Consider the following 24073-nt stretch of genomic DNA (forward strand, 5'->3'; position numbering starts at 1 on the left):
CCCTTCCCTTGTACTGGATTATGTTTAAGTTAAAAACATCCCAAACATCATTTAATTTCATCCATAAAAACTTCTCATTTTTAAAATAAGTATAACCAAAATATTATTTCACACTAAAATAATTAACTATAATTCCTAATATCATCAAATATCCAGTCCATAGTCAGGTTCTCCTTTTCCCTTTCTTTGCTTTCTCCTGGCACTTAACTTGAACGAATAGTTTTTTCTTCTCAGCTGATATCTGTGAGGTGGTGTATCTCAAACTTTTTGCATTTTCTTTTCCTGAAGGAACATTTTTACACATTACTTTCCCCATTGCCTCCCCTCTCCATGAAATTTTATCACTACCAACATACTATATAAATCTGTTTATGTACTGTGGCCCTTTACAGGGCCAAACAATATTGTAATATCTAAAATATTTTTGTTCACCAAGAACAAATTTTTCTCCCTTGGGGACAATATCCTCTCTATTAAAATGTATTTCACATATTCCCCATAAATTCTTGCACATTTTTTATTTTTATACTGCATCTACATTGGGAAGTCTTACTGCCATTGTATATGATACATTCTGTTTTATGGCTATCACTTATTTTTAGTTCTCCTGATAAATATGTACCTAATTATCACTCCAGTTCTTATTTACTGTCTAATTACTTTTATTCCCATACCTCATTCTTGAGTCAATTCCTCAAGAATGGTTCAGGAATAACATTTCCTGAGTTCTTGACTATTTGTAATAGTAAGTTGCATTTACATTTCTATTTGACAAAATGTATCTGTCAAATATCTTTTGACCAAAAGATATTTTATATTTTTTGAAATCTAGTAATATTACTAAAATATATTCTTTTGTTGGTCATTCTAGTGTACTTATTACTAGTTTAATATTTATACTTAGTTTATATGTTTATGTTTAATATTTATACATAAACTAATATATTTACCTGGTTTATTTTCCCAGGAATCAATGTGCCCTTACAATATGTATTTTCTTTTTTTTTTTTTTTTCTTTTCCAAAAGTATTCTTGCTTAGTTTTTAGAATGTGTGTTGCTCAATTACTTTTGGCTCTTCTTTTTTTTTTTTTAAATTTTTTTTATTTGACAGAGAGAGACACAGTGAGAGAGGGAACACAAGCAGGGGCCTAGGAGAGGGAGAAGCAGACTCCCCGCTGAGCAGGGAGCCCGATGCAGGACTCGATCCCAGGACCCTGGGATCATGACCTGAGCTGAAGGCAGACGCTTAATGACTGAGCCACCCAGGCGCCCCTGGCTCTTCTTTTTTGTGAAGTCCAATGATATGTTGGATTTTTGTCTCTCTCCACATCCATTCTTTCTCTGAAAAAAAAAAAAAATCTTTATTGCCTTTGATTTAAAAATAATTCTCCACCTGCCCAATTCCTTTTTTTCTTGAGGTGATACCCACTGTGTTACACATTTGTGTTCCTTCCAGTTTTTCCTTCAGTTGGGATTTATAAAAATCTTTTTTTTAATTGAATTCTTCATCTCTTTCATTCAAAATTTAATTTTCTTCTAATTTATTTCTTCTCAAGTGTTCCAAAACATATTTATGCTGTTCTTTCATATCTCTTTTTATTTTAAAAGTTATTTTAGCTTGTTTTGAAATATTAGGTGACAGTTTTCTTCTCTTCTGTATATTTTTGGTGTGATTTTATTGCCTGTAGGGATGATATTCTATTTCTTATTCTCTTTCCTCTTATAAGCTTTGCATAGAATTTGACAGCAATCCTTTCTGGCTGCTTGTGTATATGTGATATGGATGTCTCTATACTTTTGCAAGGAACAAATGGGTTAGAAAGTTTTCTAGGTTTATGGCCCTAGACTTATTTTTCTGTCCTTTTCATAAACAGTTGAATATATGGCCTTTTACCTAAAAAAATCTTCATCCTCTGAGCACTTTCTCGCTTCCCTTTCTTTTACCCCTACTGCCTCTATCCTGCTCATTTTTTATTCAACCCTTAGCAAATTATTCGAAGAAAAGGGTTTTGATTTGAAAAGAAGATCTGATAAAAAAGCAAAGAATACATATTGCCTAATGACCAGTATGATTTTTTTCCCTTTCCCTTTTCCCTTCCAAGTTATGATGGATATTTTTACACTTGGATTGCCAAGCTATGAGAACACCTACAGATGAATTAAGTATTTCTAGTTCTCAGTGCTGTAAGAAGCCCTGCTGCCTTCCTTTGATTATTCCCATAAACTTATCAATATGACACAGGTTCTGAAGTTGTTATGAAATCCATGGGGATTGCTGCTACACAGTGGAGATTAGAAGGACTGAGTCTGGAAGTTTAGGGATTCATGGGGTGGTGCTTAGTACACCATATTCAGCACTAGAAAACAATAAAAAATGGCAACAACCCTATAGAGATGAAACAGATCCTTTGACAGTCGGAATTTAAATAATCTTAAGACGATACAAAAAATAGGAAAGACCCACTTGGGTGCTAGTATAAGATGAGGGAATATGGAATGTGTTATTGAAAAAAAAAAGCAAATATTATCCAAAATAGATGTGTAATTCTTTACCACAGTGGAGACTAGGTTAATTTTAAGATTAATTAACACTTTATTCTTCCCCTCTTTGTGGTGCTACCTTCCATGAGGCGTCATGATGGCAGCTAATAACAGGTTAGTTTCCAGGTGTTATGTAAAGTAACTGAGATCATGCCACGGCAAAATAATGACTGGCAGGAATTTGTTTCTCCTGTGTTTGAGGTGTGAGTTTCTTCACAAAGGACATGATAAGACACTAGAAAGCTGAGTGGCATCCTCAGCTGGTCATTCCTTATTTACTCCCCACCTACACTCCACATTCCACTCCCTGTATTTTTCTGACCTGTTCTATCAAAATTTGACCTCAGAAAAACAAAACAAACTCAACACAACAAAAAACCCTGAAACCCCCAAACAGTCTGACCTCTACAGTCTATTTTACCAAAGAATCCTAGTTGCCGGTTTAACATTGCTTCCCATTTCCACAATCACTCTAGTTTCCCTCTGTGAGTTAAATGGCTGCCCTTTGTTCCCTTCATATACTGTGATTCCTACAGATAGGAGGAAGCCCAGCTGCATGGCAGCATCTCCACTGTTAACTGCAAACAAGAGAATATGAGCCCCAGCGAGCTTCACAAAGATGTTCCCTTGGTTTTTAAGATCATCGTTAGCCAAATCCTGTGATTTCTTTGGTGTATATTATTTCCTCACAGAGCAGGAACTGTATTTCCCTAAGACTCGTCTGAGACCAGAGTCTGAGATCAGCCTGGGGGCAATGTGGATAGTGGGCATCTGAATGTTTTCTAGTGAGACAACTACCTCATTGAGGTAAAAATAGTTTTATCTGCAGGAAAATATGTGTGTATATATTGAGGTTATTTTTTTACTTATTTAGATTCTAAGACCCCAGATGTTAAGTGCAGCACTGATCAAAACCATTTATAAAAACATTACAGATTTTGATGAATAATTAAATATAGTAAGTAAGATTTTATTAGAAATGCCTAATTAGGGGTGCCCGGAGGGATTGTTTGGTTAAGCATCTGCCTTTGGTCATGGTCCCAGAGTCCTAGCATGGAGTTCCACATTGGGCTCCCTGCTCAGCAGGGAGCCTGCTTCTCTCTCTCCTCCCCATTCCTGCTCTTTCTCCCTATCTCTGTTAGCAATATCTCTGCTATCTCTGTCTCTCTCAAATAAATAAAATCTTTTAAAAAACTTGCCTAATTAAATGAGATACATGAGACTTTCCCCCAATTGTTTTAGGTATCCATATGACTAGTACATGTTAGAACATACAGAATTTAATTTTGTTAAACTATTTACATGTAATTTATTTTTTTATTTTTGTTGAAATAAAACCTGAAAATGCCTTTTATTCTATAAAGAAATATATAGGAAAGGAAAATGTTTTATTTTTATTGGAATCATTAAGTTCTTGGAATTTCTTCCAATTTTAACACCAAAGATCATGAAGTGAACAATATTCTCAACAATTTTTCTTAATCAGTTATTACCATTAGGTCCCCCTTCAATCTTTTTGAGTCAAAAAATTAGAAATAATCTGATTTTTGAAAGGATTTATGACCCAGTTATTAGCATCATTCACGTTCTTAATGCAGATGCCAATAGTCCAAATTGCTCTTTTGTTTGGTGTTTGGGAAGTTTTATAGCATGTCAATTGGGAGCCTGCATTGTACAGAAGAGGCTGAAAAAAAAAAAAAAGATCAACATGCATCTCCAACATCAGGCTTAATTTCAGACAGATGCCTTTAGGAATGAATAGATTTGGAAATGAGTTCTGGACATTGTTTCTCTCCATACATAGGAAAAATGTCATGCATTTTTGTGTTTACACAGCCAAGCTTGATGACCACTGCTTTATTCCTTCCTTGTAATTTCTTATAGCTTTTGCATTGAGGGATCTAGTTCTATTTTTCTTTTGAAATACACACTCCACACACACACACACGATGATTTTTTTCTTTGTTAATTCTTTCTTAGATTGTTAATCATTAAAGACAATTATCAAGCTATGCTTCTATTTCAGTAGTAGGGCCATGGGACTTATTAAATACCTACTGTAAACCAACTGCAATTGACTAATGAGAGGTATTCTGGATGGGACAAAATACCTGGATTTGTTTTCTAGTTCTGCTTCTTTCCTTGTCGTATCTGGGAATGCTGTGTAACTTCTCTGATCTTCCATTTCTTCTTTTGTAAAACAGGCACCCAAATAGTCTTTATCTCAGGTAGTATTTATGAAGATTAGATAGTTTAATACATCAAAAGAACTTACAATACTATTAGGAATATAGTCAGTACTCAATAAACGTTAACTGGTATGATCCTTCTTAATAGATACTATATGTATCATCCCCAGAATATTATTACAAATCTAATAGCATCAAAAGTTTTAATTAGACTTGGTATAAATTTTTCTTTCATCATTTTTTTAAAAGATTTTATTTGTTTATTTGACAGAAGGAAATCACAAGTAGGCAGAGAGGCAGGCAGAGAGAGAGAGAGGAGGAAGCAGGCTTCCCGCTGAGCAGAGAGCCCGACACAGAGCTCGATCCCAGGACCCCGGGAGCATGACCTGAACTGAAGGCAGAGGCTTTAACCCACTGAGCCACCCAGGCACCCCTATCTTTTGAGTCAGTTTTAGTTCCAACCCAAATTAATACAACATCTCTAGATTCTGTCAATCTTTGTGGTTCTATTATTTCATATCCAACTTGTTTGGTAAAAGACAGCATTTTGGATTGTACACTTCATTTTCAAATCAAACACCTCCACACAATTTTCTGATGCATAATAATGATGTGTATGACTTCTATAATTTCTATTCTCCATATAGTATCTAAATTAAGAAACAGGTCTTGGGGCATCTGGGTAGCTCAGTCAGTTGAGCCTTGGTTTCAGCTCAGGTCATGATCTCAGGATCATGATCTCAGGGTCATGATACTGGGCTCTGCTCTGGGCTGTGGAGCCTGCTTAAGATTCTCCCTCTGCCTCCCCCTGGCCACCCCACTTTTTCTAAGACAAAAAAAAAAAAAAAAAAAAGTCCTTTAGCTGAATTTCCTTATAAATCACAACAGATGTCTATTTTGAGATAATTTAGTGAGGTGTTTTTGGTTTTTGGTTTTTTGTCTACGTAGAAGAAATTGTTACTAAACCTTCACTCATAGTATCAGACTGAGTTCGGGACCAGCAAGAATTACAGATCACATCTGTCAAGAAATCTGCAAAAGAATAAAATCTAACTATTCAAAATTAAATAAGTAAATTAAATACGCATTGCTTTTTATGTTTTATATGAATATTAAATTAAATCACATAATAATAATAATAGTATTTTAAAAGTGTTACATAGGACTCATACAAATACGAAGAGCTTAATAAGAAAAAGGAACCAAACTGAAAAGAGAAGTCAGTTTGAGGAATCATAACAAAAATAAATCTCCATTCTTATCAAGTGAATTTCTTAAAGAAATGTAGTCTACTCCTGAGTCCCATCAACTCACCTGAAATGTCATGAATACTTAGTATAAAATTTAAAATTTCTATCATCTTTCCTTTTCAGTATATGAGAAAAAATAAGGCAACCATTTATTATAAAATACATTTCCAAGTATTTTAAATGATTCATAGCAGACCTCTTTTTTGAAAAGCAAAAATAGCAAGCTAAGCCTTGCAGTTTCAGTACATAAATCAACATGATAGCAATAACAAGGGGGTGTGATAATGTTGACTATCTTATGCAAAAAGTCCTGGTAGATGGCTCAGTGTAGTGTGCAGAGCATTTGAATGGATTAATCATACCATTTTTATGTTACCTTAAATGATGCATTCTTTTACAAAAATATTATTATTGTCCAGGCCATTTCCCTTCATAAAATCCTTCTCTCCTCACGATACTCCCATAGAATCTTGATTAAATGAAATTCCAATGGCATGATTATTTGATTAAAGGAGATTTAAGGAAATGAATCCTTGTTAAGAATCTTTAAAAAATATATATGTGTGTCATATTTATTTAAAAAATTATAAAATGAATGGAATATCTCATAGCTCTTTAGTGACCATGTGGTCCCCCTCCCCCAAGTCACCATTAGGAAAACTAACTCTCACTGAATAGAAGAGTATTCGGTGGAAATAAAGGAGACTGTACCAAGTCTATCCAAATCCCTTAGAACCCAAGATATTTCATTTTTTTTCCTTTCTTCTAAAAGGATAGCCCAGAAAAAAAAAAAATTCCCTGAAGGTTTTGATGTTTAGTTTATTTTTTAATTGAAAGTCTACTACATAGGCATACACAGCTTTTATACAACATATACACACACCACATTTGTTTGATGCTTCATTTAGAACCTCAAAATATACTTGATAGTTTACCAGTTTTGCTTATTTTTATTTCATATTTGTCACCTTCATTCCTTTATCAATTATCTTTATAGTCCTCCATTGCCTATTGAGGTGCTCCCCAAAATTACAAGAAATAGTCTGTGTTCTCTCATAAAAAGACATCTAAATAGAGTATGCTGTATGTCTTAGGAATCACTTCATTCCCTTTGGTAAGAGCAGGCATACACTTGTCTTCCTCTCCCTGATTAATAGCATACATTCAAAAAAGACATCAAGATTATGAAATCATCTTCATCTATGTCTTTTCCCTCAGTCTCATGAAATTATCACCTAATACCTTTGTTGCTCCTTTCTTGCTTCTTTCCAATCAATGCTCCATATTGCTGCTGAAGTGATTATTATGAAAGGAAAATCTTTTCATGTCATTCCCCTACTTAAAATCATTCCGTAACCTTGCTCTTTACTTGTCCTTCCCCGACACATACAAAACTTAACTAATCAGTTTTATGAGAGGCAGTGTAGTGTTATGCAGTGTTTTTCAAGCTGTGTTTTATGATCTAATATTAGGGGGTCATGAAATCAATTTAGTGGGTCATGTGACCCACAGTTTTAATAAAATAAAATTTAATAGACTATGATAGAATAGAATAGAAAATAATATAGCGCATACAATCACTAAACTCATGGCAGATAGAGGGCCTTGGAGAACAATGGTGAACCACAAATAGTCACACATGGACAAGATGGAAAGTATTTTGTATTATCTGGGGATCACAGACCTTTAGCAGAAGGCAGTTTGGATGGATTTTTTTAACTCTTGGGGAGGCTGTAAGTGTTCTCTGTGTGTGTAAGAAAAAGTAAAAACCATATTTGGTGATGTCTCAGTTTTCCAGAAAACTATCTCTAAATCTTGTGGCTTAATAACAACTTACTACTTATTATCATTCTATGGGTTGAACAGGTTGTTCCTCTGTCCTAGATGGTGTCAGCTAGAGTCATCAACTCAATTGTATTCAGGTGGCTTCTCATATGTGGGGTTCTTGGGACTGTAGGCTGGGACTTCACATGTTTTCTGTTTCCTTGCGATATTTCATTTTCCATGGGTTCTCTATGTGGCCTCTCCCTCCAGAAGAATAAGCAAGATATCGTGACAGTTTCTTAATGACTGCACAGCAAAGAATCATTTCTCCCATTCTCTATTAGACAAAGCAAACAGTAAGGCCAGTCTAGATGCAAAAACGGGGGGAAATATACTCCATTTCTTCATTAGAGGAGTGGCAAAGAACTTGTGGCACTCTTTAATCCACACAGGTAATCAACACGGCCCACTTTATTAGGGACAATATATAAGTTCCCCAGACTGCTTTCATTTTCACCCTGGGTACCTAAGATAGACTATAAATCCAAATCCCTTTGCATGTAGGTGGGATGACAACTACTTCCAGCCACTGGAATGTGAGCCGAAATGTTTGTTTCTATAAGCTAAAGTTGAAGAAAATATGTATGCCCTTAACACTGTAGTTTTTGTTTGATCGTGAGTTGACCAGAAGGTTTGAGTGAAGAACCTGGAGGTCATATGAAATGTTCAACTACTAGTGTTGCAGGATTCCTTCTCCTTTGGTGCCCATAGTTCTTGGTCATGCTGCTTTGAAGAATGAAGGGGTAGACCTGAGGGAGAGTGGTGGGCAGCAAGGCCAAGTTTCTAGAGTGATAGTAAAGTTATTGAGGAATAGTACAAAGCTCCCAAAGAGGGAGGGGACCCAAGATGGAGTTTCTAAGTCTAGGGCTTTTTATGGGCTGGTTGGCAGGCTGTTTTTATCTGATAAACCCTCCATGACGCTGTCATCCAATCAGGTTTTTGTCATCTATCACATGTGAAAAGGTGGAGGACTCCTTCCAGGGTGGTATAAAATACTCTTAAGGGTGGTTTCCTCTTAGGGTGGAGGCCCCTTGTCCCTGCCTGCCTTCCTTCCAACTATCCTTCATCATTAGGTTCCTAACTGACCACTCAGAGCAGAAAAATGAAAGTGAACAAAACAAAACAAGCCTTTCTTGGGCTATAGAATCTAGTTGTTTTTATAGCATCTTAGTATTACTTACAATGACTTACACAAAAGAAAATATATTCTTTAGTAAAACTTGTATTTCAAAAGTATTCATATGGGGGTGGGTTCAGTGGTTCTGGTGTATGACATAAAATCGATTTCTTTTGTGGATCTCAGTAAGCAAAGTTTAGAAGCTATCAGAGTCATAGTGAAAAAATCATAGAATTTTAAACCAGACAACCTGGGTTTTATTATTAGACCTGTTACTAGTGGTGTGACCTTGCGCAAGTTACTTAACCATTCTATACCTCATTTAACTCATCTGTTAGTGGGAATAGAATAGCACCTACATTTTAAGGTTGTTTTGAGAATCAAATCCCTTAACACAAGTCATGTGTATTGGCTGAAGTTCTAGAGAGAAAATAAAAACTAACCGAAGTAGAACAGTAGAGGAATTTAAGATGGGGCACTGATTACAAAAGTGTTGTTAAGAGTGGAAGGGATAAACAAGATGGTAAGATAATGCAGAGATTAACAGAGAGAAGAAAATATTTCTCCTAAGGCTAAAGGACAAAGAGCCCCTGTGTTCCCTCAGGATCTCAAACTACCTATCAGAAGTTTAGAGCACAAAGGGAGGAGCTTGCAGGCAGAAACTTCGAAATCTAATGCTGGCCCTGCCCTGACAGAGACCCTGCCAGATCAGCAAGAGAAAAGAGGAGAGAGGCACTGATTTTGCTCTACTTGTAGCTCTTTAATCTTCCCCAACTTCCCTTGCCTGAATCTAACTAGAAACCAGTTGGCAAAAGAGCCTGGTTAAAATAATTTTCTCCTTAATACAGAGCAGAGCAAGAAAGGACAGGGAATATATCTCAGAACAAACAAAATGGTCAGCATAACATATAAGAGGTTAAGAATGTAAACAAATACTGAATCAATATTGGCTATTGGATTCCCACTGCCCTTTATTTTAACCAGTAGCTCTGAATCATTTTAGAGAGTTTAAAAAGTCATGCACCTATTCAGAACTCACATAGAATTCTTCATGCACCACTAAAGGAATCTATCCTGTACACATTAAGTTCCTTATTAGTAAATACTAGTTTTATTCACTGGCTTATCTCCAGGCATCACATTACTCAGTGAACAACATTCTTCAATGAATGTTTTGTTACTAAACCAATGAACGTTATGTTTTTGGAAACATTTCTGTTACTGACCATATTCAGGCAATTAACACCTCCTTTAGGTAAGATCATTGTTTTTGTTCCAGTCTCCTCCCATTCCACCTGCTGTCATACTTTCCATTTTTAAAAGAAAATATATAAATATGACAAGCTACTTTTAATATGACTAACTATAAAAAGAAAATGTAAAAATAGGACAAGCCTTTTGCTTACAGAATACTCTGCTATAACTCCATTATCTGGTTTCAACCTCATTTTCCAGCTTCATGTTTTCCCTCTGCTTATGTATACACAGTCTGTTCAAGCACACTTGGCACTGCATACTCTTTAATACCCTTACTACTGCCTTTCATGGACTATCCTTTCAGTATTCTTCTGCAAGCTGCCTAGTGATGATTGCTTCTCCTCCAAGATTCAATTCAACCTATTTGGTGAAGACCTTTTCAATACTCCTAGGAGGAATTGTCAAGTTCTTCAATTGTAATTACTTCTGCTAGAGCTCTGTATTGGCTACATAGCTTTCATTATCAGTGGTTCTCAATCCTATCTACACCTTAGAATCACCTGGAGATTTTAAAAAGCTTTTCTAGACCATATCCATTTCAATTATATCAGAATCTTGGGCACTGTAGTGGAACTCAGGCATCAATAGTCTGATAACATCAATATCAAGTTTGAAGAGTGCTGTACTAGGCTGTGAATTCTTCTAAGGCAGTGATGGAACCATTTAAAAACATCTTATTTGCATGGTCCTTAATACCTATAAAAGTTTCTAAGGCACAGTAGACCCTCAAAAATATTGATTAAATAAAATAGAGAATGCATACATCTACTCAAGTGTGAAATTTCTGGTCTAATTTTAGAATTGAATTATAAAAGGATGGACATACTAATATCACTAATTTAAATGAACATTTTTCAGTCCCTTTAGAAATAGATAAATGTGGATAACACTGAAAAATGTTAGCTGGGCTACCAACTAATTACATTCACTGATTAGGTTTGGAAAATTCTCATTCTCCTGGCCATATAAATCTAGATGAGCTGTTACACTTTTATTAGAAGCTGTAGATAGACTATATATACTGATATATTAAGAAGTCCACTCAAACGATTTACAAGTGATTTGCTGTCCAGAAATCACTGGTTTAATATGACCTATTACAGCATGTGATATCCAAATATTTTGGATTTGTCATGATTTAAATCAAACACTGGTTGAGTTCAAGTATTCCAGAAAATTGACAACAAAGTAATCCTCATAGACATTTAGTGATGTGTTTGCTAGTTAAGTATCTCTAAAATTAACTATAATGATAAGCACTTATTTTAGAGAAATGTCTTGCTTAAGCTAAGTGTGTGAGTTTGCTAGTTTTTCATTAAAAAATTTACCTGAAAATTTATCTACTGGCTTCCTAACCATCTAGGATAATAATCATTATTCAATACAATATTGGGGGAAAAATTTAATGAATAATTTTAGTCTAAGGACTTTAATGGTTAAAGAAAAAAGATCATTGAAAAAAGCCCATTTCAAAATAAATGCTTTAAACTAGAGAGAAAAATAATAATAATAACCAACTTTGAATTCATGTTTAAAGCCAATAATATTTAACCCACTGATTAGAAACATGAAAAGAAAAAATACAAATTATAGCTAGTCCCAGCTAATCACTATTAATACTGCAGAAATTCCCACCATTCTTTATTGAAAAGCTAAAGAAGAGAAGATATCAAAGAACCAACAAAGTAACTCCAAGTGGTGGATTAATCTAAAAAAAAAAAAAAAAAGATGACAAACTCCAACCAAATGCTATCATTGAAAAGGAAGAATTTTATTTTCAATCTGCATAAAAGTGAAAAAATACATATTTGAATGATAAGTAATGCTGTTATAGTAATTAAAAATGCAGCAGAGTTCCTAAGTAGGCCACCTGGAGTTATGAGAAGTTTGAATTATAACTGAAGATATATCCAACAGCATGTATTATTTCTGTATTAAACTAGTAGAAAGTAAATGAAGAAAAAAATCTTTATTCTAGAGCATCTGGCTAAGCAGAGCATACAGACAGACCTATCAGCCAATTTTAGGGGCACCTGGGTGGCTCAGTGGGTTAAGCCTCTGTCTTCGGCCCAGGTCATGATCTCAGGGTCCTGGGATCGAGCCCCGCATTGGGCTCCCTGCTCAGTGGGGAGCCTTCTTCCCCCCTCTCTCCCTGTCTGCCTCTCTGCCTACCTGTGATCTCTCTGTCAAACAAATAAACAAAATCTTTTAAAAAAATAAAAAATAAAAAAAATAAAAATAAAAATGCCCTTCCCAAGGTTTGTAGCAAAGATCCATATCCAATATTTAATAAACCTAGGACAGCTCCAGATCCCTAATTCCTTGATTTTCTACATGTATTACCTCCTAGTAACATCCCTAGCAATTTCATACTTTAAAATAGCAGATGGGAAAGTTAGTCTGGTACCAATTAAAAAATGGCATAAAAGGGCAAGATTTACATTAACCCCCATTTGATCACAATTTGAAAATATCTGTGTATATACATGCATGCACATATATATGAACATGTGTATGTATATTTCAAGCAATAATAGTTGTCATTGATTATTAAACATTTATATTTCAAAAATGTGTCATGTCATTGAAAGTACAAAAAATATGCAGATGCAGTGCCTGACTACAAGGAGCTAACATTCCAGTAGGAATTCTAATAAATATAGGAAATAAGAAAATGCATCTTTAAGTCCTACTTATTAACTAGATTGCAAAATAACATATACAAAAATTCAGGGCATATATTGATCAAATTGGCATGTTTTTAAAGAGATTATGTCATGGAATAATTTAATAATTTATTAAACATGGACAGAGACTACTAAATCTCAAATAAAGCATAAAGATGATTAAATGAGACACCTAAATCTTTAGAGTAAAAGGGTAATTTACATTAATAATGATTATTTTGAATTGAACCTTTGTATTGAAACATTGAATTTTTAAATGTGTTTCTCTTCTAATCTATTTTTGTGACTTCTCTCAAATCTGTACTGTATTAAAAACGAATCCTGCACATGGCATATGTTATATTTCCCCATTAGCCAGAATATTTGAATAAATAAACTACTCCATTCTCCAATAAGAATAATGGTTTTAATTCATTTAGTACATGCTGTTTGAGGCTATAGGTTTATATAATCTCATATAACCCTCATTTGACTTGAGAGGAAGCAGAAGGCAGCAAGGTTAACCAAGTAGCTCAAGGTCACGTGGGTCGTAGGCATCAGCTAATATCCTACTTTAAACAGCTAAATTTGCTACTACTGGTATGACACCGAATTAATAACTAGAGACTTATATACCTTTGAAACAAGGATAACCTTCTTGTTGATTTTCTTTTCATTATGCTTAGCATTTTGTCCCAATTTATACAAAATTTTACTTAGTTAATTTAGGTCTTCTTTAAAAGGTAACCTGTCTTTTTTACACAGCTGTCCTACCAATATTTCTAATATTTCTAACTACTTTGAGCTAACACTAAGCTTTTCTTACTGAATGCTATATTTTTAAGTACATAACCCAGTTTCTATTAATGTCAGGATTTTCTGCCAAAGACATGCCTCCATTACCCCTGCCCCTTCAATCAATTTTTTCTTTTCTCTTAAAGTGGCTGTTCCTGCTCTAGTGACCCAGAATCTCTTATATCACAATTTAAAACCAGTGCCAAATATGACCTAAGAATAATAGGATAATTTCAAATAGTTTACGCAGGATAAAAAAATCCATTATTAAATATAAATAATTTTGTTATATATTGTCTTTTGTGCTGTATAATCAGAGTATGTATTTCAAGAAAACTTGGAGTTTGTATGTTTCAATATCATGCGAAAATCTTGGAATTATTTTAGAAAATTCTTTCAAATAAAATGCAAATTTACCTTATTGTCCTTCCAAAGATCAACATCAAATGTTTCTTTCATTTTAACATAAAGACCTTTCTACATTTTTAATAGCTTTTGCAGATAGAATATTAAAATTTATTTTTAATGAAATCTTTCTAAAAATTAATGTGTTTTGGAAAAACCATCAAAATCAGAGAAAATACACCTAACTGCCAAAGTAATTCAACCCATGAGTAGCATTCATTCTGCAGCAGCATTAATCTACCTTCAAGAACAGAGTTAACATTTGTAGATGCCCACACTAGGAATCACAACTGCCAGGGTTTCTTAGAATTTGCCTTACCTTATTGAACACTCTTACGTAATGTTGAGAAAGCTATACTGGATACTTTGGACTTTGTAAAATCACACTGTCACAAGTTGCTTTCACATAAACATAGACAAAAACATACAAATGATAAAATATTCATTCTTATATTTTACACATGTGTTTTTTTCTATTAAACTAGGTTTGTAATAGAAACAAAATGTTGCACTTAGGTCTTTATATTTTCTAAACCTGTCCCAAATGTAGTGATGAATTGTATAAGAAAGCATTATACTGCTTTGTCTCTCTTGGTAAAAGTTGTCTATCTAAATTTGTTGTCCAAAGATTAAGTTTGTCAAAATACTTCATCAAAATACCTTGTACTTGAAAATAGAACTTTCTGTAGGTGAAAGTATAAAATGTATTATGAATTAATGAACCTTAAATTTTAGAAGTGGATATTGAGGAATAACCTAAGAAGCAGGTCAATTTATCACGGTGGTGATGACAACTGAAAAGTGCAGATGACAATAATTGGAAATTATTGAGAAAATCTGCCATACACATGAGAAGAATTATTGTACAACAGGGTGTCATGGAGACCCATCCATTGAGTGAACACAAATATTTTGACTGTAAATACAATTTGATAATTGTATTATTGACTAGAAGCTAATTTTCAAATGAAGAACTAAAAATATTTTGATTATTAAAATGTATGAAGGTCATTTAATTCCCTTAATTAGTGGACATTTTGTCCCTGCCTATGGCACATTCTAATCAAGTAGAAATAACGGTTGCTGTCTGATCTTAAAAAAAAAAAAAAAAAGCAACAACAATAAAAAACACATAGTTAATTAATAATCACTTTCCTCATTGGATTTCTTCTTGTGTTACCCATTTGTTGAGACTTAAAATCAGAGTTTATCTCAAGTTAAATAAAAATAAGTGACTTTATTTGTAATCATTTTGTAAAACTCCTGTGTTATTAAAGGGGACAGACTTTTACAAATGCTTAACCTGTATGCTAAATACCAAACACAGTTCTTAAAAAAAAAATGGATTGGTTATTATGAGTGTCTATTTTTCTTGATACAGTTTTGCTCTTTCTAAAATTCAGAAGCTGTGAGCACTCAGTAGTTAGGACATCTCTAAGTATACAATGACCACTTATTGAATAAAACTAGGTGGTATGTGGGAACTGTATACACATAAATTATCTCAATTATTCTCTAAACAGGTCTATTATTTCAGAGATGCATAAACTAAGTCCTATGAAAGGTTGCTAACTTTCCCAAGGTCACATAGCACATTAAACTTTGGGCCAGATTTCCAACCTAAGTTACCTTATTTGAGGGCTTTCAGGTTCATCTCTGAATGAGACTGCTCCGATGGTCAAGGTTTTTTTTAGTTCTATTCCAGCGGTATGTCTCTCTTCATGGTTCTAATCATGACTGGCTATTAATCTGAGTTTCTGTATTTAACATCCACCTTGGGTATAAAACAAAGGTAGTAATTTTGATAATGAACTCAGAAAAAATTATGAACAATCAGCCTTTTTTATATATAGACACCTATAAGAGCATTGCTTCTCCATTTAAAACTTACTGGTAAAAATAGCTCTTCTTCCAAAACAATTACCTTATGAAGCTATCTTCAGCAAATTAGTATATAAAAAATCTGTTATCCTATTTCTTTCTGTTATCAGATCCCCCTGACTCACCTTATACTCCTCTGCATTTAAGTCTTAATTCCCTTTCGCCATTCTGTCTACTTATAGTTGGTGTATTAGCAGGTAGGAGGTCAGAGAGGAAGCTATGGCTGTAATTTCAACATGAAGTCATTTCATCATCTGTTCTGTGTTCTGTGGCCATATAATCTTACCCTTTAATTTGCCTCATATAATGATAAGTTCTACTTCAAAGGGAGGGATTTTCTTTTTCAAATAGGTGTAAAGATAAATACATAGTATGTGAAACAAGTAAAGGAAGTCCCTTGAGAGAGAGACAGAAGGAGGGGGGAATTGCATGTTCGTCTAGAGTGAAAAGAACAAGCAGAAGATTCATATGTAGTGTTACTAAGATAAACCATGGTATATCATGTGTTCATAACAGAAAATTTAATCTTTATACATGTACTGAGAATTAATATTTTGGCCATGGTAATTTGGAATGGACAAAGTGGGGTGCCTGGGTGTCTCAGTGGGTTAAAGCCTCTGCCTTTGGCTCAGGTAATGATCCCAAAGTCCTGGGATCCAGCCCCACATCAGGATCTCTGCTCAGCAGAGAGCCTGCTCCCCCCCCACCCCCAGCCTGTCTCTCTACCTATTTGTGATCTCTCTCTCTGTCAAATAAATAAATAAATAAAATCTTTTTAAAAAATAAAATAAAATAAAATAAAATGGACAAAGTACCCAAACAGTGAAAAAAAAGAGGAGAGACTACTATGATTAAAATGGGAAGTGAACAGGAGGTCTATATATTTGAATGGAATTTAAAATAGTTAAGCCTGGGGCTGGCTGGGTAGCTGAGTTGGTTAAATGCCTGCCTTCAGCTCAGGTCATGATCCCAGGATCCTGGAATCGAGTCCCACATCCGGTTCCTTGCTCAGCACGGAGCCTGCTTCTGCCTCTGCCTGCTGTTCTCCCTGCTTGTGCTCACTGTCTTGCTCTCTCTCTCTCTCTGACAAATAAATAAATAAAATCTTAAAAAAAAATAGTTAAGCCTGGATTCTGAGCCACTCAGCAACCAATAAACAAGGCAGGCAGAGAGAGGTTAAATTTCCTTTAACTCCATCCCTCGGCCAAAGCTGGTCTACAGCCTGTTTTTGTATTCCCTAGGAAATCAAAACTTATTTTTTGCATTTTGAAACATATCAAAAAATTCAAAAGAAAAATATTTTTGACACATGAGAAGTGCAGGAAATTCAAATTTTAGCGTTCATATATAAAGTTCTCAATTTTGGCTATATAAAATACGTGGAAATTTGTTTTCTCCCTTGTTACATAAACACTTATGTAATAGTCTTCATTTTATCACCTGGCTATGAAAGTTTAAAATATTTACTAATCGGCCCTTTACAGAAAATATTTTCTAGCCTCTGGCTCAACCCAATCAGACCCACCCTGAAACTCGATACAGTTCTTGAAACTACAGTCAGTTGGGGTTGTAGATACACTAGATTGAGGAAAGTTAACCATTATGCTTCTTAGGCAGAACTTTCACTGGGACAGACGGTTAAAGAGAGTAATATATATGTGAATTAACTTTATAATTTATTATTTGTAATACATTATATGAATTTTATTTATTTATTTATTTGACAGAGAGAGAGAGAGAGATCACAAGTAGGCAGAGAGGCAGTCAGAGGGAGAGGGAGAAGCAGGCTCCCTGCTGAGCAGAGAGCCCGATGCAGGGCTCGATCCCAGGACCCTGAGATCATGACCTGAGCCAAAGGCAGAGGCTCAACCCACCAAGCCACCCAGGTGCCCCCATTATATGAATTTTATATATCCATATTATAATAGCGATTATTTTTGACCTGCCTATAAAAAAATTTGCCCTATTTTTTTTCATTCAATAATATAAAGAAAAAAATACTTTGGGGAAGATAGGATACTGTATCATCACAATGAGATTTGATCCTCTATCAGTTTATGACTGACACCAATTCTGATTGATATCAGTTTTTAAGTTGTCAGGTTTCATTGTTGAAAATCAGCAAACAATTGTGAGAATTTTTTTAGTCTGTGGGGCGTTTTTCCTTTTCCCCAGATATTTTCTTCAAAATGAACAGCTTTGGGAGGATAAAAATATACACTGTAGGAATTAATAATTGACTAATTTTTCTACAACAGCCTTTCAGCAATCAAACACAATCTCTAGATTACTGTTTCTGAGGCTACAGAGCAAATCTAAAATGATGAGAACTGTTTCTTAATTGATTTACAAATTAAAAAAAAAATAGGCACTCTGGTTTAGGTTATAAGCTGGAAAAAATGAGGATTTAAAATATGAGCAATACATTTAGGAAGAGAAAGAAGGAAACATGGCTCAAATATTTTTAACTAAAGGTGACTTTCTAAATTGCAGTTAAACATTCACTGTTTAACCCCAAAGACAAGGCTATATCATTGAAGGAAAATTTGACTGTTCTAGGTAACAGATAACATGTCTCTTGATAACCCTACTAAGCAGCATATTTGAGATTTTCAACACTTATACATACAAATTTTAAAATAACACTATAAAAATTACAATCAAAGTAATTGACTCTTAAAAGATTTAAAAATTAAAAAAAAACAAGCAAACTAAAATCAACTTTCTGGTTTTTCATTATAATAAACATTTCTTCAAAATAATCTCACATGTCTTCCTTCCTTCTTTCCGTCCTTCCTTCCTTCTTTCTTTTTCTCTTTCTTTTCTCTCTCTTTCTTTCTACTAGGAATAGGAGCTAGGGGTTTGCTAGGTTAATCCTATCTTATGTGTTTCAGAGTTCTGTGCTTTAACTGTGTCACAAAGATAAGATAGATAAGCAAAAGGAAGGGGGGTGGTTTCCAAAGTTTATTCTAGTCACAAATGTATTTTTTCTATAACATTTAAAATGAATTGTAGTCTTTAAAATTAACTCATAGTATTTTCTCCTTGTAAAAAGTCAGTAAGGCTAAAGGAAGTTGTGTCTACCAGTCCTAACCCTTGTACCATCTAATCTCTAAGTCTAAAGAGCTGAGTCCCAAACTATCAGAATGAGGAAACAATTAGTGCAAAGTAAGTATGGGAAATTTGTTACTTGCTATAACCACATATATTATTATTAAAAAAGTACATAATGAAAAATCGGAAAAAATATATTTTAATATATAAGTTGGATGGCAATCCTCTGATAGATTTGTCAAGTGGCTTCCCATTTGATTCAGATCAAAAGTTGAAATCCATCAGATAAAGGGCTAGGATCCAAAATCTATAAAGAGCTTAGCAAACTCAACACCCAAAGAACAAATAATCGAATCAAGAAATGGGCAGAGGACATGAACAGACATTTCTGCAAAGAAGACATCCAGATGGCCAATAGACACATGAAAAAGTGCTCCACATCACTCAGCATCAGGGAAATACAAATCAAAACCACAATGAGGTATCACCTCACACCAGTCCCAATGGCTAGAATTAACAAGTCAGGAAATGTCAGATGCTGGCGAGGATGCAGGGAAAGGGAAACCCTCCTACACTGTTGGTGGGAATTCTAGCTGGTGCAACCACTCTGGAAAACAGCATGGAGGTTCCTCAAAACGTTGAAAATAGAGCTACCCTATGACCCACTGGGTATTTACCCTAGAGATACAAACATAGTGATCCGAAGGGGCATGTGCACCCCAATGTTAATAGCAGCAATGTCTACAATAGCCAAACTATGGAAAGAACCTAGATGTCCATCAACAGATGAATGGATAAAGAAGAGGTGGTATATATACAAATAGAATACTATGCAGCCATCAAAAGAAATGAAATCTTGCCATTTGCGAAGACATGGATGGAACTAGAGGGTATTATGCTTAGCGAAATAAGTCAATCGGAGAAAGACAACTATCATATGATCTCCCTGATATGAGGAAGTGGAGATGCAACGTGGGGTGTTTGGGGGGTAGAAAAAGAATAAATGAAATAAGATGGGATCGGGAGGGAGACAAACCATCTCAGAAAACAAACTGAGGGTTGCTGGGGGGAGGGGGTAGGGAGAGGGTGGTGGGGTTATGGACATTGGGGAAGGTATGTGCTATGGTGAGTGCTATGAAGTGTGTAAACCTGGCAATTCACAGACCTATACCCCTGGGGCTAATAATACATTATATGTTTATAAAAAAAAATATATATATATATATATATATATATATATATATATATATATATATATATTGTTGAAATCCTTCTGAGGAGCATCCAACCTCACTCAAACGACCCTCCCACCTTATCTCCTCTCTCATTCATTTCCTCAGTCCAGTTGTACTGGTCTAGTCAGTGCTCTTGAACATGTCAAGCACATTCCCATTGCAGAGCGCTGCCACTGTGCCTGCTGCCTGAGATGGTGTTGACCAGACATACTGTTGGCAAACCCTCTATTTCCTTCAGGTCTTTGAATAAAAAGTCACCTTCTCTATAAGGTCTGCCTGGACCTCTTATCTCACAGTTTCCACTCCTCCTCCCTGTTACTTCATTACTTTATTTCACAAAGCATTTTGTTTTCTTTTCTCTCTTTCTCGGCATTTTGATTTTTACCTAGTTTTTTTACTCTCATTGGCATAGAAGGAGCTGAATCCAGGGATTTTTCTCTGATATGTTCACTGATAAATCCCTGATACTAGAGGAGTATGTGTCATGTAATAGGTGTTCAATAAATATTTGTAAGAGGAGTAAATGTATACATAAAACCTTTCAATATTTCAAAATTTACTCCTTTCATATGAAATCATTATATGTGGCATAGTCAGTGAATGTGTTCAAATTTTTATTTTGCAAATGATATAAGCACAAATTAGAATGGCTTGGATCTAAAAAGTTAGACTTAAATATCCCAAGGATGTCATTAGGACTCTAAGTCTCTGTCTTGCTACTTCTACTTCAGCTCTGCTATTTGTCTCTGCTTAATTTCATTTTCACAGGATCTCTGTTGGCAAATGGTCCTTGGTAGTTTCATGGATTTTGAAGTTTCGTGGATTTTGAAGTGCATGAATCTAGCATCATTCCCAATTGTGCCAACGGGTATGAAGAGGGAGATTCTGTTTCAGCTGTTCATGTGTCTATTTCAAACTACTGATGATAGAAATGGGTTGCAATTCCATAACTCCCCAGGCTGTAATCTCATGCCCCTATGGCAGGAGAGGTTTTCTCAATTCCTTCTGGACCAATGGTTTGACAATCTATATGAAAACCTTCACAGATAAGGATTTCTCCATTTGTACTGATTTGCAACATCTTCTGAATTTTATAAAATGAGCTTTCAGAAACTTTTTTGTCCAGAAGTAGAATCATAACCATTCTAGAGGAGATTATTGGGGAACTGAAAATAAAAAACTTCTGCCAACCCAGAAAACCTATTCATAAAGTAGTAGAGAAAGAAAACAATTTTATTATTGAATACACCAGAATGTGATACAAATCACAGGCAATTTACTAAAATACTGAAAAAATAGAAATCTCACCCTTTTAGATAACCAAGCAGATACAAACTATTACACACATGTTCTCCAATAATAATTAGTTCTTAAGTAAGAGGATGGAAAGCACCATTTGTCATACATATTCATCTGAAATTCACCTGGTAATTAAGGTGACCATCTGAATTTGCTAACTGTCTTCAACTGAAGGAACAATAAACTTCTATCCTTATGACAAGAGATAGTTTTACAACTTGCAGGGAGAGACCTATCTATGTTAGGTAGGCTCCTGGCCTCCCACAGAATTTGAGTGGTAGGCACTCTATCTCCCTTGATAATTACATTTGAAAGAGATGGTTCCTGTGTTCTTGAAAAAGACATTTCTGGGTCCTGGCAAGAGGCTTATTTAGCAATGAAAAATATTTACATACATTTCAAAGAGAGAAAGCACTTAAAATTATGTTTCCTAAAGTAATGCTCTAAGAAAAGGGGAAAGTTTCTTTCTTTACTTTCAACAGGGAGAACTAAGCCTCTTATTTTTAATTTGCATTTCTTCTTTCAAAGTAAGTTTGAAAAAAGAAAAAGTAGAGCAATATTGAATAAGAGTGTGCTTTTGTGTGGGCAAATGTAGCAAATAGTTGATTTTTTAAAGAGACGGTGTGAGATGTTGGATGTAAAGAAAGAACCACGATTTCATAGAAGACAGCATCTAAACACCGAGAACTTTAGAGCAAAAAGATCCCCATAACAATGGTGAATTATTACAGAAAACTGAGTATGTAGTGCCCCGAAGAGAATGTTCTTTACCATATTTTTCCTTACAGGCCTTGCAATTTTGTAACTTATGCTTAGAGCTTGTAGCTTAATACTGCCCTTCAAAGCCTTATTAGTTCTCATGATAAATTTTCCAATTTTCGAAAAAAATTAAACATGAGTGTCAGACTATGCCTCTTTTTAAATGTTTTTTTTCTAAGTTATCTTCATCTTTTGATTTTTACTTCTGTAAATGTAATAAACACTCTGGTTAAAGTGGCAAGACAAGCTAATATGCAAAGTCCTCACACCCCTAATTCATGGAAATGCAGTTTGCAATATAACAAGAAAATTAGCTATATCACTGAGTTTTCAAAAATAAAATAAAAAATAAATGAAAATCCCTAGATATCAAAGTGAAAGGAAGAGAAGGAGGAGGGGGAGGAAACACAAAGCCAGACTTCATTAGCACCCGTGAACTGTTCAGCTCACTCTAATGCCACAACAGGTAGTCCATGTCCACTACTGGAATTTTAATGCCCCTTCTGTGAGTGCACCTGTGTGTGGGGGTGGGGTGGGGTGGGGTGGAGGGAAGGCAATGGTGTCAAAGCTGCAAAACTCAGGCTTGTGGGAGATTTAAAACCCCACAAAATGACAATGACCAGACCAAATTAAAAATTAGAACTCTCACATATAGCCTCTGCAGTAAACACCCCAGGAAGCTAGATTACAGCCTCTGTAGCAATCATCCCCAAACTGTTTGAATTTGGTCAAGAATTACCAGCTTATTAATTTTTGCCCCCCTCTTGTAACTCAGGACCACCTAGAGAAAGCCAAATATGTTCCCCAAGCAAATCATACAAAATGACAAAATGCCTTGCAGCCTGCTAGCCAGCCTCCAGTTTCACCAGGCAAACAATATCCAGTCAGGGCACACTTGAAGCTTTTCCTTTTTTCATCCCAGAAACAGGAATTTTAGGCCACTTTGCGCAAACAGGACTTCATAAAAATTAAGTTATCCAGACTAGAACTCATTACAAAAATATTTAATATCTGCGAGTAAACAAGATTTTCATGAAAGGCAGCACAGGTAACAAAAGAACTAAACAAGAAATTATAGGTAATGGAGTCTCTTCTCTTACATCCTATCAGGTGTTTTGCTTTATAATTGGGCCATGAGTTTCATATATGTTTTCAAGGGAAATAATTATTTATTCATTGTTTTAATTTTTATATTGTCAGTTCTTTCTGGATATCTGTATACCTTCGGTTGTCTATTTACACTCCAAAAAAGGGTTAGTAGATTTCTGCATTTTTCTCTTTACAACTATAAGGAAGAACTCCTTTTAGGTTTCTTCTTTGAGCAGGAATTCTGTGAAACAAGGCAGTTTTCCCTTGAGATCTGTGGATTCTCAAAATATCTGAATGGGAAGAATCCTTTCCTAAGAACCTCAATATGGAAATAAGCCTCTTGTACTGTTGTTTGTTTGCTGGACAAGTTGGTTCGTTTTGTTTTTCAGTTTACTGAAAACTCAGTTTTGCCTAGTCTGTACTTAATAGCCTTAGTTCTGTCTAGGGATGAGAGCAGAATGATCCAGTTGCTTGGTTTTACATGCTTCCATGAGTTCTCAAAATGCAGCCCTGCTTCTCCTCTCAGTTTTTTGTAGGCCATTCTGGTAGGAGTCCCGAGCCCCATCAATATCGTAACGGGCACATGGACTGTCATATACTCTGGAGATGCTCCAAGTATATTCTAGGAATCTAAGCTTTGGAATTTTCCACATTCCTCTCTCATCTACTCTCTTCATTAAATTTGATGAATTCTCTCATAAATTGTTGACTA

General features: G+C 35.0%; 1 long non-coding RNA gene across 1 annotated transcript in view; it reads right to left on the reverse strand.

Moving 5' to 3' along the window:
• Nucleotides 1-1273: 1273 nt before the first annotated feature.
• LOC125094742 (uncharacterized) overlaps nt 1274-24073 on the reverse strand; it is a 205210-nt gene continuing 182410 nt past the window's right edge. Inside the window, exon 4 of the long non-coding RNA XR_007125675.1 lies at nt 1274-1341. This is a non-coding gene — a long non-coding RNA (uncharacterized LOC125094742). The remainder of the gene's footprint in view (nt 1342-24073) is intronic.

This window comes from Lutra lutra, chromosome 3 (assembly GCF_902655055.1).
Source record: "Lutra lutra chromosome 3, mLutLut1.2, whole genome shotgun sequence".
NCBI lineage: Eukaryota > Metazoa > Chordata > Mammalia > Carnivora > Mustelidae > Lutra > Lutra lutra.